A 20,759-nucleotide genomic window follows, 5' to 3' on the forward strand; every position below is an offset into this window, starting at 1 on the left:
TGCTGTGCAGTGTTAAAGTTTGACATTTCCTCTGCAGTTCAGTAGCTATGATGCAAACACCGTTAAACAAAGGTACCTTGTGAAAAATAAGATTAAAAAAACAAGTAGGCTACACTTATTTCATGTGTCATGAATTCTCACACCAAGTAAACTGTGCCCTGTGGATTCTTCACGTATTAGGACTCTAATATCTTTTGTGAGGATCAGTAATGATGTATTTTAATGTATTGATCTATCTAATCTACTGATGTGGGAGGTGCAGTGTTCTTTTAGGACACAAGTGGTCAGAGTTTAGAGTAGAGCTAATCATTTCTCGCTGCATGTTTGCGGTGATATTACAACAAATATTAAAACAAATGCATAGTTTTAAGTCCCTTACTGAGCATGGCTCCACGTTGCTGTACAAAGTAGCACATTTAAAGGTTAGCGCCATGGCTATCTGCAACTCTTCTCTGTGGATAACAGATGCTGTAAGCAGGCTAAGACGTAAATGCCACAGGACTGAATGACTATGGAAGGCCACTGTGCTAGAAGTGCGTTGCCCATATCTCAAAGATCTCCAATATTCATTTAATGCACTCGTTAAGGAAGCTCAGACTACTTACTTTTCTAACTTAATTCCTTCTTTGAAGAGAAATCCTATAATTTTATTGACACAATAAACGTTGTCTCACTGCCACTCTATACATTACCATGTTCTTCAGTAGATGATTGCCACAAAATCCTTACTGTCTTTGCTGATAATGTCATGGCTATTAGGTCAAGTATCTATCCTGGCCACCAAACTCTAACCCCTCTTCATCTCCCTCTGTTCTGGACTTTTTCCAGCCTGTCAGCTTACAAAATTTGATGAATGTGATTAGAAAAATTAAGCCTTGTTCTCACTCTTTGGATATAATACCACCATCTCTTTTATTAAAAGTCCTGTCAGTTGTTGGACCTGCTGTATCATCTCTTCCTTGTCTAAAGAATGTGTCCCTTTCTATTTTAAGCATGTTAGAATCCAGCACATAAAAAAGAAATATAACTAATAACTGCCTTGACAAAGACCTACAGGCCTATATCTAAACTCCAATTACTGGCAAAAATTGTAGAGAAGGTTGTGACAAATCAATGATTCTTCCTGCTGCACAGGAAGAGCGCGATATTTATTAGGTTTCGAACGATGGTCTCATGTCCTCTAATGATCCTGATCTCAATGTTAGGTGATTGGGTGCGCAGATCACATGTAGCATTGAGCTGTTTTCTTAAAATGTTTATTTTTTTCATTTATTTTTTTAAATTTAGCACATAGTTAATTACAATATCCATAAAAGGTAAAATAAACAAGAAAAAAACAAACAAACAGCAAAAAGATATTATACACAGCAGACATGCAAGGAGGTCCGAAAAAACCCTCAAGGGGCTTGTCAAGAGAACCTCCTGAAACAATTACAGAGCATGAATAAGAATGCAAGCTACTGTATTATACAGGGCATACACATTAAGTACATCTTCAAGAATAAAACACAGCTGAACACATAGATCCGGCATATACACACATCAAGGTGTTATTAAAGATTAAAACAGAACATTCAGTTCTTGATTACACAACATACGTTTCACAGATTTGTTAAAAGCTGGTTGAGAGAGTTTAAGAAAGTGAGGAGGAAGTGAATTCCATATCTTGGAACCTCTGTAGGAAATCTTAAATTGAGATGAAACAGTTCTCGATTGTGGGGGCCGAAGCTGATAGGCTTTACGAGTTGAGAAATTATGAAATTGATTGTTTCCAGAAAATAAATTGTGAAACAAGGAGAGAAGTGTTTTGTTTAAAGAACCATATACAAACTGAGCAATCTGAAGGTAATTAATCTGATAAATATCAAGGATACCAAATTTATGAAACAAAGGTAAAGTATGGGTTCTTGGAGGAGAAAGAGCCATGATTCTCACTGCTCGCTTTTGCAACCTAAAAACGGGTTGCAGTTTAGTTCGATGAGTACTAGCCCAAGCAATGTTGCAGTAACTTAAAAAAGGATAAATCGTAGAGTAATATCGTTTCAGGGAAACTTTTGTATTCAGAAGATGCCGGATTTTCCCAATAATTCCAATGTTTTTTGCAATTTCAGATTTAATTACAGAGATATGAGGTTTCCAAGATGGGTTTCCATCAGTCAACACCCCAAGAAAACGAGTTAATTTAACATTAGTAATTGAAACATTATTAATCAATACTCTTATGTTCTTAGTGTGTTTCTTGAGTTTGTGACTAAACAGAATGAAATTTGTTTTCTTAATGTTTAGTCACAGTTTATTGATTTTAATATATAAAATAAATAACAAGGGCCCAAGTACAGATCCCTGAGGGATATCACACTTTATGGTAAGAGAAGGGGAATTCACTCCTTTTAAAAACAACAAACAGTTAAATAACTAGAAAACCATAGCTTTTAAAAACAACAAACAGTTAAATAACTAGAAAACCATAGCAAAACCTGTTAATCTAGTCCCAGATATTTCAACTTTTGTAACAAAATATTGTGATATACGGTATCAAAGGCCTTTGACAAATCTAAAAAAATTCCTGTAGTGTAGCTTTGTGTAATTCATTGAGATGGGTAATTGCCATGAAGGTAGAATGGGATTTCCTGAAACCATATTGATGATTGTATAATATTTTATTATTGTCAAGGAAACTAAACAATCTATTGTAGGCTAGTTTTTCCAGGATCTTTTGAAATGCAGGGTAAAATGGAGATAGGTCTATAGTTGGTGAATATTGTAGGGTCTTCACTTTTGTGTGAAGGAATAATTTTAGCCATTTTCAGTTCTTGTGGCACTATTCCTTTAGTGAAAGACAAATTAAATATATGTGTCAGTGGTTTGATGATTGCATCAGAAACCACTAGTAGTAGTTCCGCACTGACCTTATCATGACCTGGAGCAGAGTTCTTCAAGGAGCTTAGCATCTCAGACTTCACTGCAGGTTACAGGGCTTAAATGAAGTCCACCAGTAGGAGGTGCTGTCATGAATTGGAGGGGGCTTTCAATGACCTTAGGGATTTCTGAAGCTAGTTCTGGTCTTATTTCTGTAAAAAACTGATTAAAATGATAAGCTATAGTTGCAGGATCCTTTATGAGTGAGCCATCGACTTTGAATTCATTGGACGAGAGATTTCTGTTTTATTTTTTTATTGAGAATTTTATTGATGACACTCCAGAGGGCTCTCATATTATTTTTGCATTTGGTGAGTTTAGTATTAAAATAGTATTTCTTTGCCCCTCTGATAATGTTAAGTTTGTTTATATATCTTACAAATGCTGATGGTGAAATATGGACTCGGATTGGAGAGAGATTTTTTGTACAGTTTGTTTTTGAGAGACTTGAAAATTCCTGAGGTAATCCATGTTTTTTTATTATTTAGAATGAGACTTTAACGTCTTTCGTCTCTTCTCAGGAAAAGCAATATTATAAGATTTGATTACTTCATTTATGAATATGGTGTAAGCTTGTGGGTCATCTGTGTCCAGAACAGGATCCCATGGCAAATGCTCCATCAACTCTTTAAAAGTGTTAACGGTGGATGGATTGATTAGTCTATAGGTAGGTGGGTTAGAGTCATTGTCCTTAATCGATTAAATTTACGGAAGTTCAAAGAAAAATCTGGAGATGATCTAATATATCCATACAAAGGATTCCTGAACTTATGCTTTTATCAGGCATATTAGTAAATATATTAATCAATGTGGCTGAGGTGTCAGTCACTCTGGTTGGCCTGGAAATCACAGGGTAAAAACAATGTGAAAACATTATATCCTAAATGAATTAATCTGGGATTTTTTCACATAATCTATGATATTAATATTAAAATATCCCATTATATAACAATCTTTTCTCTCTTTAGATATAGTGTCTAGCACATCTGCCAGAGGAGAGTTAAAGCCATTTATGCTCAGACTTGGTGGTTTGTAGATACATCCAATGATTGTATGATTATCAGTTTCAATAAATACACTCTCGCCAAAAGGCTTAAAACACTGTTCAATATCATGCCTTTCCTTAAACTCTAGACAAGCGTTAACATACAGTGAAGTTCCGCTGTTTTCATCATATTTCACTGACCAAAGTTTCACTCTCTATTGAAGACTGTGTCTCATCCCTCTTCACTGTCTTGTGGTGTCCCACAAGGCTCAATCTTGGAGCCCCTGTTATTTTCTGTATGTTTGCTGCCCTTGGGTCAGATCATAGACAGACAACACACAACATTGCTTATCATTTGCAAAAATTACCCCCAAATTATCCTCATTGTTTGATACACATTAAACAGCGGACCAGAACCAGAGATACTTTGACATGCCTTACCTCATCTCACATTGACCATTGTAAGGCACTCTTCAGCTCTTTCCAGAATGTTGCTGCATGTTGCTCCTCACATAGCTGGCCTTACATGATCCTTATATTTAAAACTCTGCACTGGCTTCCTGTTGCATATAGGATCCAGTTTAAAATAATCACACTTGTGTACAGAGCATTGCACCGTCTGGCCCCTGCATATGCAGCTTAACTACTTCATTCAAACTCATCAGCACCAGGTCTGCATCTGTGACTTAACTGTGAAAGGTGCTATACACATAAATTTGACTTACTTACATGATTTTTACTGTTCATATCATTTTCAATTTGTCACTATTGGATGTAAACATTGATTAGGCTGCCACTTAAAATGAATGTTTCAAAGGCAGTGCTGCATCACAGCAGATGCATGGACAAACTTAACCCTACTAACCACTGACCTTGCATTATGTCAGGCAGAGTATGATCATAGGGAAAGTACACAAAAGAAAAGCAGTATATGAAGCACAGCCAAGAGCAGCTGTGGCCAAGGAAATTGACAGCATCCTGGATGATTTGAGAAGGTTTTGGCAGCCACTGTAGATAACAGTTTCAAGCTGCTTCTTCACATCCCTGTGCATGTTCCCTGTGTTAAGATGGGATGCTTTGCGCATAATTTAAATCTCGCAGCACAGAAGATTCACCAGTGCAACACTGTTTCCTACTGGGCTGCCCGAATACGCACAGTGGATGTATGGATGAAGAGATTCCACATGATAAAAATGATCTCATGGAGACACAGCGACTCCTCAGTAAGAATGCATTCAATAAATAATCCTTTGATAAGAGTCTAATATACAATTAACACTTGACAGTATTAAGAATGCAATAATTATATAGTGTTTATTGTATGTCATATGCTTTAAATATGCCTAGTGGATTAGTACAGTCCTTCTATGGAAGGATTGTTTATTTGCTTATGAAATATAATTATTTTATCTACGATTGCAGATTGGAGAAAATGGACACTGACTTCAGGAAGGCAAAGGACTTTGTAAACTAATGTCTGTGCTGTACACATCCACCCTCTGTGTCTCAAATGGCACAAGTCCACATGAGGTATTTGACTGACAATCCATTTGACTGTGGCTCATTACATGGTCATTTCTTCTCAAGCTATCAGAGCAAGAGACACAGAAGTCTGTGTAAGCTCAATTTATTATGATGATCATATGGCATGGATTTTAATATGAAACTCAAACTATTAAACTAAACGCTGTGGTTATGGTCCATTTAGTTCCAGAATCCAACCATAAAGCAACACAAGACTGCTTTGGAGGAACTTTGCAGTGGACGACCATAAGCTTCAGCAGACATCCCAACAGACCACCCAGTCCATCAGTCAGAGAGCTGAGCAACCCGGACATCATTATATGACAAATGAAGTGTATTTCTCATGGGTTTTTGTTGTCTATTGTTTGGACCTAAATGTTATGGGTTTTTTTTTTAAGTATTTGTGTCAATAAAATTAACTAAGAAGTCCACATCTACAGAAGACTGCCCATCCCTGTATCAGCTGACCCTGCTCTCTGGTGGTGGATAAAGAGAGACACACTGCCCCTGTGGTCAGATCTTGCCCAAACCTGCGTGTTCATGCATCCTCTACCCTATCTGAGAGGGTGTTTTCCACAGCTGGAGACACCATGAAGCCAGAGAGATCAGAGAATCTCCCAGAGAATGCAGACATGTTCAGTTTACTTCAGAAGGTTTTTTGCTTTTATGTCTTATATTTGGTTCAAATTTATTCCCTTTTGAAAAGAAGTATTGTACTTTATTCAAATGCTACAAGGCATACATATTTTCTAAAGAATAATTGTTTATTATCATTCAGTTCTGTATTTGTTTTCCAATTCATCAATAAATGTAATAGGCGGAATGTATGCCTCTGTGTTTAGACTCGGATAATAAAACATTTGTGTTGAACATGTGTTGGTCGGCTTTTTTCACACACAAAACTGAGCAAGTGATTCCATCAAGAATCACACCAATAAGCAGAATCGATAATGGCATTAATAAAATCTTATCAAATCCTATCCCTATCTGTAATGCCACCTGATTACCATCTTTATTCTAACAAACAAGAGTCATAATTCTTGTTGTTTTCTGGATGTACTGAAACAACTGATGTCAGTGTTCTTAGAAGAACAGCTTCTCTTGTTATGGACAACACCTAAGTAAATGTGCCTAGGTAGGCTCAGTAGCTCTGATGCAATATGATGCAAAAAACACCCCTAAACAATGGTACCTTGTGAAAAATAAGGTTTAAAAAGCAGGCTACACTTATTCCATAATTATTGCTGTTCATGTCATTTTCAGTTTGTTGACTTGGATGTGAACATTATTAACGCTGCCACCAAAATTGTAGTGTTTCCTGACTTCTCAGCAAAAAAAAAAAAAAAAGATTTTTGACTTGTTATTTTTAACTTTAGTTAACTGCAGAGTTTGAAAGGAGAACAGATAGGGATCCAATTTTAGAAAGGAGGTGGATTTGATAAAAAGCTGTTCAGCCCTAAACTTAATGAAGTAGCAATTTTAGCCCAAACCATGCAAACCATGCCATAGCATTGTTACATCATAAAAGTGTTAGGAGCATCAGATCAGATCATAGAAAAAGAAAAATTCACAAGATTGGTCTGGTTGAACTACATAAACACACCATGTCTACTTCTTGTTGTACAGTGGTGTCACAGAGTGATGAGTCTGAGTATGGACACTGACTTGCATAAAGTCAACAGCTGATCTACTTAATCTGCTGTTAGAGATGTTGTTTTTACCTGTGAAAACTGTTGGCTCCGGTTAAAAAAGAGAAATGTGCTGCTTTAATGTTTTTGACATTCACCTTTCCTAATAAAAAAGAAACCCAACTGTAAGATCCTTGTTGACAAAGGTGGAGCAGCTTTTGAGGCGTCCATGCCAACTTCATTCATGGTCATGATCTTTATAACTACTTTGAGTTGTTTGGCATAAGCAAATCAAATCTGGGAAGTCGGGGACAAATTTGTGTTCACACCACACTACAGATGTGCTGAAATGACTTAACACTATCAGTGTCTCCCGTGCATGTGCACACACACACACATTATCAAAAGCCACCTGAACAGCTGCTAATAAATTGTGGTCGGACGCATTAATCAACCTTTGATCCTCAGGGGCTCGCCACAGCAGCCTCAGTAAAAGCAGATGCAAATTGCCTTCCATATAAAATGACGGCGAGAGCTAGCTTTGTGCTCCCAGACATAGATTTCAGCCAAGTAATTATCAGCGCAATTTACACATGAACATGGAACAAAATAATGATTTGTACCCAAATCCTGAACAAAAGAAGGAATCTGAAATGTGGAAAGGAGCTAGCTGGAATTCCTTTTTTTGTCTTCTGAACAAAGAGGACTGCATCAAAGTAATGCTGTGATTGAGGGCAAAAAGACAACACACTCTGTGACTTGAAGTAGCAGTAGCATTTAAGTGATTCTACTTTAGAGGAGAGATCTCATGCTTTGGCTGATGCAATTTCTTTCATTTACAGGGGGCTTTTGAACAGGATGCCCAGAAGCAATGGAAATGCTCCCACTAAAAAAACAAAATTGAAATAACATTTTAGGCACTCAATGCCAAATAAAAGATCTCCAAAGTTGGCCACATGAAATTTAAACACTTGCGATTTTTCTCCTTCCTGCAGTTTAAAAAAAGCTGCATGACACCAATCATTGATTCAAGCCTAATGTGCGAAGATGGAAGGAGCTGTTTGAATGTTGATCAAACACAACTGTACTGTCTGACTTGCAAGGCTGAAAAGAAATATATTTCCACCAGTCTCAGTCATTGCCAAGAAAGGGGCTCCTCTCATTACTGCTCGCAGAGATGGGTGTGAGTTTCCCCTCTATGGCTGTGAGCTGCCATCTTAAGCTGTCATAGCCCAAAAGATATGGGACAAAACTTACCCTTTAATCAGGAACCATCACATCCCCTTTAATCAACTCAACTGTCCACTGTCCATGTCACTGTAGTTGCTGTCTCTTCGCCATGTACACATGAGGATTACCTCTTCTGCTATGTATCAAAACTCCTCCTCATTAAAAACAACATGCTGGATTCTGAACAGAGTTGGCCATTTAAAAACAGACAGAATTCAAAGATTTTGGACTGCGATGAGTTCTTTTAAATTTAGATGATGGTTCACAATGACAGTGCTGGACTTATGATGAAAAAGATCACAATTTGATCTCCCAGATGTTTTAATAAAGTTGCAACAGGAGTTCTAAGTAATAGAGTATTTGCTGCTGTTTAGATTGTGAATTAATGAAAATTGAAAGAAGGGAGCTCAAGAGGGGAAAAGACAAATTACTCACTATGAATAGCCTCAGAAGTACATTCTGCCTCTTGAAAATGTCATTGAAAATCTTTTTCTCCATGGTAACACCCTACAGCGCATTAGGATGTGTTTGTCTGTGTGTGATTGTGTATTTAGAGGAGGAGGAAGAAGATGGGGGTGGAGGGTCTACTTTGTCACTATATTTAGTGACTTTTCAGACCATCTAGCGATTAGTTTAAAAAGCGACTAGCGACAAATCTAGCAACTTGTTCCGGAGTTATTGGAGACTCTGACGTGACAACGCCAACGAGCAGTGGGAGACCTAGACAGAGGGAGAGGAGAAATAAAAGCGAACTGGCGGCTCAAGGGAAGAAATCTATAGTCATTTTAACGCAAAATAAACTATATAGATATAAACGATATGGTCTTGTGCTATATCATGTTTGAAAATATATCAACATATATTAAAATATCTATATTGCCCAGCCATAGAAGGCACATGGGTGATGTTCTCCTTGACCGCCTAATTCTGTTCTCCGTGGTCATGTGGGTTGTGACAAGTCAACTTAGAGGTACTCGGGGATTGCGCATGTTAAATTCTGCTGTTTGTGAAGACCCTGCAGCTGCTGTAGATGATTAAATCTAACCAGTTGCTGACCTCTTGCCAAAGATCAGGCTCAATCTCCATAACCACAGCAAGACCCTAATCTGCACTCCCACCTTCAAAAAGACCCTCTCCATTCCTACAAGCATTTAAATGATAATTAATACTTAAGCCTCCAATTGTAACGGTAACCCACAAAGAGGAGAACCTGCTCTGTGCCCGACTATTTTACTCCCTAAGACGAAATAACCGTCCACCCTAAGGCTGACAGACAGGCTACTTTCAGGCCCCATGAATAACAACGAGCCTTGGAAAACGCTGCGGCCCCACTCAAGTAGGTGTCAGGAAGTCAAGTGGGTTTTGTGTTATCTCTTCGTACTTTCAGCTGCCTATTAGCATAGCTATTCAGACGGCACGGCCCATGGCCCACAATGGGAATAGAAAGGGGAAGCCAATCTTTCTCTCTCTCTTACTTCCCTCTTTATGTCTTTCACTCTTGAGTCTTTCTCTCTTCTCGCTCCCTCACTCCTAGCTAATCCCCTAAGTCCCATGGGGGGCTAGAAGTCGTTGAGTTTTGAAGTGGCTTTTTGTCTTTTAGTTTTGTGTTGGGAAGTGGGAAGTCCACCTGCTCCGAAGAATTTCAAAAAGGGTAGTGTGAGTGGACTTGTCGTGTGTGTGTGTGCGTGCCTGCGTCTCAGAGGTTTGCTGGGAAAGTTTAGCTGGCAAAATATTCTATCAAGTGGGCAGAGTAATTTTCAAGGGTATATTTGTCATTTCTATGAGAATAAAAGAAGAGTCGGTTTAAATTCAACATTCCCCATGTTTATGCCGTCCCTGAACTTGTCTCTTCAGAAGAATAGTCATGCCATTTATGATGTGTTGAAAGAAGACCGAAGGGAAATGAAATACTTTGTTTAATGACAGATGGATGAAGCTTCTTTTATCAGACAGGCAAAGTTGTTGTAGAGGGATATCTTCTTCAATTTGAAATAACACAACAGTACATGTATTTTTACTCCATTTATGTACCAACAATTTCACAGATTCCCTCTACTAGAAACCTTGTAATAATAAAAGCACTGTGATTCACCTACTCCAACCGAATAATGTTTAGAGGTTGTTACATAATGAGAGAAGCTATGATGGAATTTTCTTAAAATTGATTTCATTTTTGAGTTTGTGTCTCTGCCCCGAGCTAAACTTACTTAGTTTATAAAAATGAATGCAGCTGGGTGACCTACCGAAGTGAATTCAACCTGTGCTGGACAGGTGAGTCTGCCTCATTTTCCAGCAGCGAAATGTGGAAAGGTCTCACTATGTCTTTGTAGTGCTTTGTCCGAAAAGGCCAAAACTGATGAACCAGAGAATTGTTTTTTTGAATGTGCACATGATTTTGAACTGAATGTATTTGTTAGCAACAAATGAATTACAAAGTTCACATACTGTTATATGAAAACGCCATATAAACTACTAAAATAACAGAAAGGAGCACAAATCAGTTTTTTACTTTCTTCAAACTTACAAACTTCACATGATTTTGTGAAGCAGCTCGAAAAAATCTTAGACTTGGACTATGAAATTCAAAGTTTAAAACTGAAGTATGAACGTTAACTAGCTCATTATAATCTGTATGAACTGAACTTTGAGCCAGAAGTGTGAACTTTCAGAACACTTCAGAATGTTCAAACATCATTGAAATCTGGAGATTTGGCAAAGTATGAATTTAGAGCAAGCTCTAGTTGCCAAATCGATTTTATAATCAAGGGATTTAACCAAATCACACGTCCTATTGCACAAATTGCCAACAAGAGTCACTGTACACCAGCAGTAATGACGGTTACCTCATGAACTCTCTCCAGCTTTTAGTGACACAATATGAAAATGTCCTCTAAAAGACCTCAGTCCTTTTGTGTGCGATACGATTATTTGATTTTAGGAGATGTTTCAGCAGTCTCTCTTTAAAGATATGAAAAAAGTCGACTACATTTTGCAAGAACATCATTATTTCATTAATCTATATTGGAAAACTTGCACTGTATTATTCTAGCATCTGGCAGTTGTGGCATTGCAGTAGGCGCTTCACCATTTGTGGAGATCTGCACTCATTGACGATCTATAATCAGTTATTTGTTAATGGTAAAATGTGGAGTTTGTGTGTTGTTGCTACGACTACTGGTGCAGCCCATCAACACAGCAAAATCCCCCAAAATACATATGGAGTTGCAAATTAATAGTTTTCCTGAGCGCAAGAAATCAAACAAACTGCAGATTTTTGAAGAGAGTCTGGGGAGTCTCTCCCTGAGTGACAAAGGAGTATATTGGTGTTATAATGTACTATATTTGTAAAATGTGACATGTTTGCCATCACAGACATCTGCTGCTTATCTTGGTAGGTTAGGCACATGCTTCATTGTGTGTCGGCTGTCTTATTTTGTCTGGTAATACAACCAATCAATAGTGTTTCTTTCTATTGAAATATAGCAGAATGGATGTTAATGGGTCCAAAGCATACTCTTAAGCGTCTGGCAGACAGACAGGCTAATTATTTTGAGGTTTGTGGCTCTGATCGTTGAAAAGACATGTATTTAAAGACAGATAAACATCTATCCTCATCTCTCCAGTACAAAAAGTCTTTGTTCTCTGTATATCAGTCAAGGAACAACATTTATTTAATTCCTGAGGCTGCTGTGTGCTTCTACTGTACATGTGCTTTTGGTCTGCCCTGCCGAGCAGCAGCTCCGAGTCTATACAATTACAGGTCAGGTCGGGTCTTGATTTGATTTAGAGATCATTTCCAGTAACAGGTCAGTTCTGGTGCTCCAACACGCCTTGCCAAGCAAATCACACATCATATAACTGATTTGATTATGGCGGACAGACAGACATCCGGTTGTGAAAACCTAACTGACACATTTGATATCAAATATATCAATATTGCAGATCTGAACATGTGCAGTGGTAGTGTTTATTTTTTTTTTATAGATTGTGGCTGATGTGCTGCTTTGTTTTGTGCTACTGTCTATAGTAATTGTGTGGATTTAGTGCCAGATTAATCTGGCCTATTGTGCCCAGTGTTGACTACTGGAGTGGAACATGTGGAAGAATTTGAGCAGTTTCTCCATCGATTTTGATAAAGTGTGATGCTAAATCAGTGGAGTGCGCCGCCTACTGGCAGAACCCCATACTTCACTAAAAGTGCTGTTGTTCTTCTGACAGTACTTTGCACATTTTTGGTTATTTGCGTTGTTGCTTGATATGTTTTTAATCTCCTTGATTATTAACAAAAATCAAGAGACTGCCCACCATCATTATCCACCATCCATCAGCATCCAACTTCCAATGGTAGATTACGGTGGATGCAGACAACCATTAAACGACACACAGTCTGCCATATTATTTTGGGGGATATTGATTGAGCCTGTTGCCACAGTAAATGTCCACCTCATCATCAGCTGGACTGCCGTTCTTCTCCAGCTCCGGCCATTCGACTGACCCAGCCAGCAGCCCTCTGCCATCTTTCCCGTACAATGTGTGTTTCACTGTTGCTATATCGTATTGATCCTCTCCCCCTCACTTTCCTCTCTACCTCTGATGGCTTCTCAATAAGTGCATAGATCTATGATTGATTTTACCATTGGATGTCTCCGTACAGTCATTATGAGAGAATTTGCAGGGGCCATAATAAGATCTGATGGCTGTGAGTGTTCACAAATCACTTTCCCATTGAACCGAAGCTGGATTCAGGAGACTTCAGTTGAGATCTTGTACCAGAGAGTACCACTCTAAACACATACTGTTATCTTTTGCACCAATATCCAGAGTTTTTACCGCCATAGTGCTTAGTTTTTATATCTGTAACCTTAGAAAATAATGTAAGTCTTATATAATGAAAATTCACTCCAGCTGTACCCCCTCCCCTTCCTTTTCTGTCTATTTGCGGAGCCTTTCATTCTTGCTTCTAAATCCTCTATTCCACACCATTCCTTTCCCCTCCCTCTGTCCCTCGCTCGCCGATGCCATGACCTTTTTAGCGGCTGCTTAAACAGATTAGCTGTTATTAAGAGCTATGCACCGCTGATGACTCTTTCATGAGGTAGGGCCCGGGTCCCATGGGGGAAGGAGATTGGAGGGAAAAGAGGGGAGAGGTTGGATGTAGGGAAGAGGAGGAGGGGGAAACAACGGGACAGGTAGACATATAGGTTAGAGAGGAGCGAGTCCTCGTGTCCTTTCTAGGGACAGACTGGGAGAAATAACAGAGAAAGGGCAATGGGTAGGGCATGTAATGGAGTTATTGGAAGAGAGGTCTCAAAACCAGATAAGTGACAGACAGAGAAATGGAACGAAACTGAGAAATGGAGGTCAAACAAAATAGATAAGTAGATGAGAAGGGTCATGTGTCAGTGTAACTGATAGTGGCGATATTATGCCAGTAAAATAGAAAGGGAGGATGGTAAAGGAAGGGACCAATAAGAATTCTGTAGATTTCCTCTGAAAGTACTACTGTTTTCACTGTTTCAGGTTGACATATATAATAATAGTAGGTTGTAACAGGATAAGCAGATTAATTGTCCGATAATGTCTTTGAGTATGTGGTTTATCCACTAAAAGCCAGGTATTTCAAAAGGCACCAACAGACACGAATTCAAACTCCACCACAGTGTATTATACTTCACTTCTCAATACAAAACCCACAAAGAACGAGTCTTTATTTAAAAAGAAAATCCCCTGTGGGATCCAAGGAAGTGAACAAAAATGCTCTGCGACTCAATACAATTGTTGGCCAAAGAAAATAAATTCAAGTGAAACCTTTTTCGTCTAATAGACGAGCTTAGTGATTCTCCGGCAACTCCAGAGTTTTACTTCCCACAGCCCGGCCAGTATGCTGTTGCCAGCTCCTGGAGATGGCAGCCCTGGCAGCCTAGCAGTTGGGGGTCCACTGTGTAATTAAGCCAGAGGATGAAGTTGGAGAATAATCCAATTCTGAAAAACAGGCAAACTATGATTTATGTCCATTTTGGCTTGTTCCTGGGGTTTCGCAAGCTAATCGACCATCACTCTCAAGACAGGCTGGCCCTCTTCTCTTTTTTGGTTTGAAACACCAGCGAAGACATTCCCCGAGTTGAATTGAGTGTTGGTGTGCTTACGGGCACTAATTACTACAGTGTATCTACACGTTACTGGTAGAGGATGTGCAGTCATCAGCTACTATTGAAGCGAGCCTAATACCTTTCTTCCTTAAAACGTTCGACTGGTGCTGAATAACTGACCAAACCAACGATCGTGTTTCATAAAGCAACCTTGATTAACGGGTATTAAAGTCACTGGATATCTGTAAAACTGCCTTGTGAACATGATTACATTTCTACATACTTTTCATACTTTTAGCTTAAGTGTGTGAATAAAGCCAACCCTGTCTCCTTGAAATAAGTTTAAATACTACAAATTAATTTTCCTGTTCGGTTTTAGGAGGAAACATAATTGCTGTTTGGAAGGAGTGAAATTTCTGACACCAGAGACTGAATATGTTTAAGTTTGAGCACTGTAAGGTGAAGATATATGGTAGTTTCAGTTAAACCTTAAGTAAGCACCCACATTGTGCATTGTTTTGTTCATTTGAATATCAAAACCAAACCCACTGTCTTTCCGAAACCCTAACAAAGTGTTATAGGTGTCTAAATATAGCCAATAATGAATCTCGTAATTCATTTGCCAGCGGATATTGTGTCACAGGAACTGATGTTGTCCGGATAACGAAATACACTGGGAGTAAATTTATTCATTATTACACTTTTGTGCCTTGGAGGATACATTAACTATTATTTCTTTTAACAGAAAATATAAATTCATAAACAGGAAATGCATTTCACATTGCAAATTAATCTGACATAAAGGTTTGTCGGTGTAGATTACACCCTTCATATAACATCCTTTTGCATATAATGTACAAATCAATCACAAGAGACAAGGAAATGAATCTCCATATGCTGTATCTAGATCATGAATATCATTCTGCGGCATATTTAGGGAACTACGCGCAGTGCTGAGGGCAGAATAACCGCTTAGTGGCATGTTTTAGTAAACAGTTGCCCAACATGGTGCATTACATGTAACTGCCTCATCACTATACACTCCCTTACCAGATGTCAAATTGCAGCTCGATCCATAATCTTGTCATGTTTGCATACAGTCAGTATGGAGCAATACCATTATGAAGATCTATGGATGAGAGCCAACAAGCAAACATGCATGACAAATACACAGCCGAAATGCATTTACTAAGTACATATTAGACCCCAAAAAAACAAAACTGTTAAATTCATTAATGAAAAAGAACCTTCTGAAGGTAAAATGTTCCTGAGAGGATCAGCACGTAATTAACTCTAATTTTGTTTTCTATTTTTTTTGTACCCCCAAAACACTCATTTCACTCTCTAGACCAGTGGTTCTTAACCTTGTTGGAGGTACCGAACCCCACCAGTTTCATATGCTCATTCACCGAACCCTTCTTTAGTAAAAAATAAAATATGATTTTTTTACTGGTGCACAAAATGAACCGTGCATTAACATCACCTTGTTCAAATAACAAAACCAACACAGTGCATGAACTCACAACAACTTACCTCAGTGTGACTTGAGTGGCTTTACCTTGGCAAGTGCCAGTCTCATGTCATTTTCACAGCAAAGTCTGCTCCTTTTCTTAGTTTTTATGTCCAGCATCCTCGAAAACGATTGCTCACAAAGATATGTTGTAACAAGTGGTATGAAAAATTCCAGGGCGGAGGCTCCACCGAACCCCTGAGACCGACTCACCGAACCCCTAGGGTTCGATCGAACCCAGGTTAAGAACCACTGCTCTAGAACTTCCCGTGATAGGTCAATTGCTGTGTGCGTTGGCCAAATTACCAAACATGTTCTCATTTCTTAACTTAGTTGAAATCTTCACACTCCCCCACACACACAGACACACACATACTCGAACACACACTCCCTATAAATTGTGCTAAAAGAACGGTTCCATTCAATTTGCAGGTTTTATCGATCCTGAGAAGTAATTAGTAAGAGTTATTATAAACAGAGAATGATCTGTGTTAGTTGTTGGATGCGTCTCAGTGTTAGCCTATCCAGTGACTCATGCATACAGTGTCACATTTAAACCTCATTTTTTATTCCCCGCCGCTGACAACTGATTGTAATAACCATAAAAATGGTTCCTCATGGTTCCTCAATTTGCTTTTTCCCCCTTTCCTCTCTTTCTCCTGACCCAGCACCATTCATTATTCTGATGCAACAAAAATGGAAGGAAGAAGAACTCAAGGTCACATTTCATCAATTGCTGTTGTGTGCCAAAGCATATTTCTTCCTTAAAACACCTTGACATTTCTGTTATAGAGCATTTTTCCTCTCTCCTTGTGAAATATGCTAGTCAATCCTGTCTGTGTGTGCATCTGTGTGCGCGCAATACAGATACAAGGCGTGTGTGTGTATTTGCGCCTGTGCACCTGCCTGATACCTTTAAGTGTGTGTGTGATGTACAATCTAGTAAATTGAAGCACCATGGGGATTGGGCTATCAATGGATCAATAAATTGATATACAGTGTTGGTTATGAGCTCTGTCAGCAGGTGTATGTCATTGTTTTATGGATTGCATTTATAGTACTGTGGTCTCCATCCAATATATCTCTTCCCACTGGATGCAATTAACATTTACTGACATTCTAATGAACACTTTTCTATAATCCTCTGTGATTTCATAATCAGTGAGGCTTGCAGCAAACAATAATAAGATTTCCCAACTGTTAAAGAGTCCCTCAACTGACTAAAACCCCCAAAATGTCAGGTACGTTTTGACTATTTACCGGTAAACACTGTAATTATCTCCAAAGATTTGAAGAAAAAAAAAAACCTGTCACTTTTCTCTGCATTTTCTCCTGTTGCAAACATCATCATGTCACACTCCGAGGTGGGTACATGTCAAAACTATGATACCTGTCAACCATAAAAATAAATAAATAAGAGAATGAAAAAATAGCGTCATAGGAAAAAACCCCAAAAACAACAACTTATAAAGAAAGTGCTGCAACTTGTAAAAAGTGATGCTTTTAATTATCTCAGTGCAGAGGGCTGGGCACAGATTAGAATCAGTCTGTAACCATGGGCGACAGCAAATCAGAAAGAAGCACTGGTCATTGATGTGACAGGCCTCCTGCCAGAGGGGGCAGTGCGGCCAGATTTACCCCCTCACTCTGACAACTGTAAAAGGTATCACACATATTGTTATAATGAGGACCAGACTGGCAGTCCTCTATGTCCTTCACTTTGCACTGGGAGAGGAGAGACGGACGATTGCACACAGAGCGAGGGAGTAGAAATACTGTAGATGGGGACTGTAGGTACTATACAGGGGCTCAGCAGAGGCTGAGTGGGAAATATGATCATGGATGAAGGAAGTGAGACACGAGAGAGACACTAAAGGCAGAAAAAGTGAGAGTCCACTCATATTTTCTGTGGACTTGAAGATAACCTTAGCTTTGCATAACGGCTGGTAACAGGAGGAGAGAACTAGTCTGCCACACTTTTTTGTGTGGATTATACACATGAGATTTGACGTGAAGGAGTGAACTTCAGAGATGCTCCTCGGTAGATTTTGTCACTTTTGGACAGAGTTGTTTCTGTTTCCAGACTTTATGCCTAGCTTACTGGTTGTTGCCTTATATTTAACAGACACATAGTGGTATCAATCTTTTCATGTAACAAAACTAAACCTCAAACTAACATTACAGAACTAGGCCAACATGTTCTCTCATGCACATTTGCACCCTAACCCATACCCACTATGTTTAAAAATGGCTGGAACGACCAAGACAATTCTCCCTGCACCCACTGCTTTGAAATCTACCTTTTGAAAGCATTTTTGCCTTTATGACAGTGAACCAAGAAGTGCACATGCTTACCCCGCTGCTCGTCGACTCCACTGGCTACCTTTTGCAGCCTGCATTAAATTCATATCGCTAATGCTCGCCTACAAAGTTGTCTTCGATTCTGCACACACCTACTTACTTACAGTATGCCTTATACAGTTACCTCACGTCCGTTGCACTCTAATGAACGACGCCTATCCCTGCCACATGTTTGCTCAATGCAATCCAGACTTTTGACGTCTGTTGTTCCCCGTTGGTGGAATGCTTTACCAGTTCCTTCCAGATCAGGGCCGTCCCTAAAGACCCAGCTCTTCAGAGAGGACCTCTGCACTACTATCAACTGGACACGCTAAATCTATCCTTCTATTACTGTAACAGTACTTATTGCTGCACTAACATGTGCTAGTCACACTGTACCAAGATTGTTTGCTTTTTTGGCAAGTCTGCTGAATGACTAAATGTAAATGAACTCTGCAGCTGGTTGCAGAAGCTAACTAGAAAACTATTCAACAGGGAGTAGCAAGGCTTCCACCGAACTCTGAATGGGCGAAATGCCTTTGTACTTTTCATTTGCCAAAACTTGCATCTCTTTTCAGCCGTGGGAAAAACCAGGGCTTCCACAGTAAGTTACACACTTTGGAACCAATGTACAACATACCATCAATAGCAAGTAGCCACACGGCAATAAAAAAAAAAACAGTCATCATACAAAATGGAACCATTTCTCACCTTACCAGTGAGAGTTATAAGATTGATACTGCTTTTTACATCTGTGCAGTTAATAGCTGGAGCCTACAATTGGGATGGGCATGCAGCTAACCCCTGCCCTTTAAAATGACTAAATAAAAACGACATAACATATTAATTACAGAGTTTTAAAGGTGCTTTACACAGAAACAGGAACGTTGTTTACCTTTTTTCTAGTGTGTTTATGCTAAGCTAAGATAACCATATATGGGACATCATATTGACTTTACCGGGATGAGAGTGGTCTCAATCTTCTTATATCACTCAAGGGAAGAAAGCGAATAATAAGAGAAACATTATCAGCATCTAATGTAAAACACTGTTTTGAATATCAACAAGCAATTTAGTATGCATTTGTGCCTCCACAGCCTAAATTGGCACAAGAACAGAATCAGCAGGAACACAAAACTAAAACAAAGCATCAACAAATGAGCCCACAGCTAAAACCCTGTAAAACTAATGAATGCATCTGAAAAACGCATGTCCAGTGCGGGCTGCTAAGCTCGCAGTCACCGCAAACATTTTAGTCAAGGTAAAATTCACAAGTGACACACTATAGCTCCCAAATTGCACAATACGCAGCAGCCAAACAGCTTACAGCCAGTTTTGGATATCATTAATGTCAATAGCTGGCAATCTCAGGGGCGTGATAATGAGCCATGAACAAGAAGCCGCTCTCACTGAAGTAATGTCGGAGGAGAACCTCGCAGGCAGCACACAAATACTGTAAATACACAATCTTTTGAAATTAGGCAAAAATAAACAAAAAGACTACTCCCTGGTTGGATTACTCCCTGATCCAATTCATCAGAGCACCTGTTGTGGAAAAGAAATCGTGCTCTTTTCTCTCTTCATTGTTTTGATTTTCTGTTAATCATTTCTATTTTTCTGTTCAGATCACTTTCATATTTTCAGCTGAAATAAAATGTACTAGTATAATAGTGCTTTGTATTGACTCCCTACCCAATTTATTCTGAGAGGGTTCAAAGCCTCTGTGATTTGCCACCAAACACAAGGGGACTGTGTGTGTGTGTGTGTGTGTGTGTGTGTGTGTGTGTGTGTGTGTGTGTGCGCGCTGATGTAGTCTTATTATGTTCACGGAGCAGTAATAATTACAATTCAGTCTTGTGCCCTGTGTAGGGCTCTTCCGAGTACTCTGTATGCTGAGGCATGCTATATAATATGTGTGCTGGCATAAACTTTGGAGACCAGATTGGACATCTGACATTAACAGCAGCATTTTGACAATCGTTTTTTATTTTGCATTAACAGGCTCATTCTAAATGTGAGCTACTCCCAGCTCGATTCGTTCAACATTATTCAAGCTGCTCTAGGCACAGACTTTTTCACAGCTCAAGTCACATTTAAATACATTGTTAGGCAAATGTCTGCACTTTGGGTTCGGGGGGCCTCGCACAAGATACAGAGACAGGGGGGGATGTATTTTGATTCTGGTGCATCAGTTCATGACCTCATAACTCAAATTCAATCGACCCCGGTGCTTTTTTTTGCTAAACAAATAATGTGCACACCATCAGTGGTTGAATCCCTGCACCTTTTGTTTTTATGTTACAGATTTTACTGTAACGTGTTCAATGGCGAACATGTCGAGCATGTTTGCCAGTAAAGCATGTTAACTGGCATGTGAATGTTAAATGCTAATTGTGTGAGGTGAGGTTAGCTCTGTCACCTCACAGCAGTTAGGCTTACACGTTCGAACCCTGTTTGGCGGCTTCCTCCTGCAAACATGCGGTTAATAAGTTAACGGGTGACTCTAAATTGCTAACAGGTGTGGTGTCAATTGT

Source organism: Larimichthys crocea, chromosome X, assembly GCF_000972845.2.
Source record: "Larimichthys crocea isolate SSNF chromosome X, L_crocea_2.0, whole genome shotgun sequence".
NCBI classification, from domain to species: Eukaryota; Metazoa; Chordata; class Actinopteri; family Sciaenidae; genus Larimichthys; species Larimichthys crocea.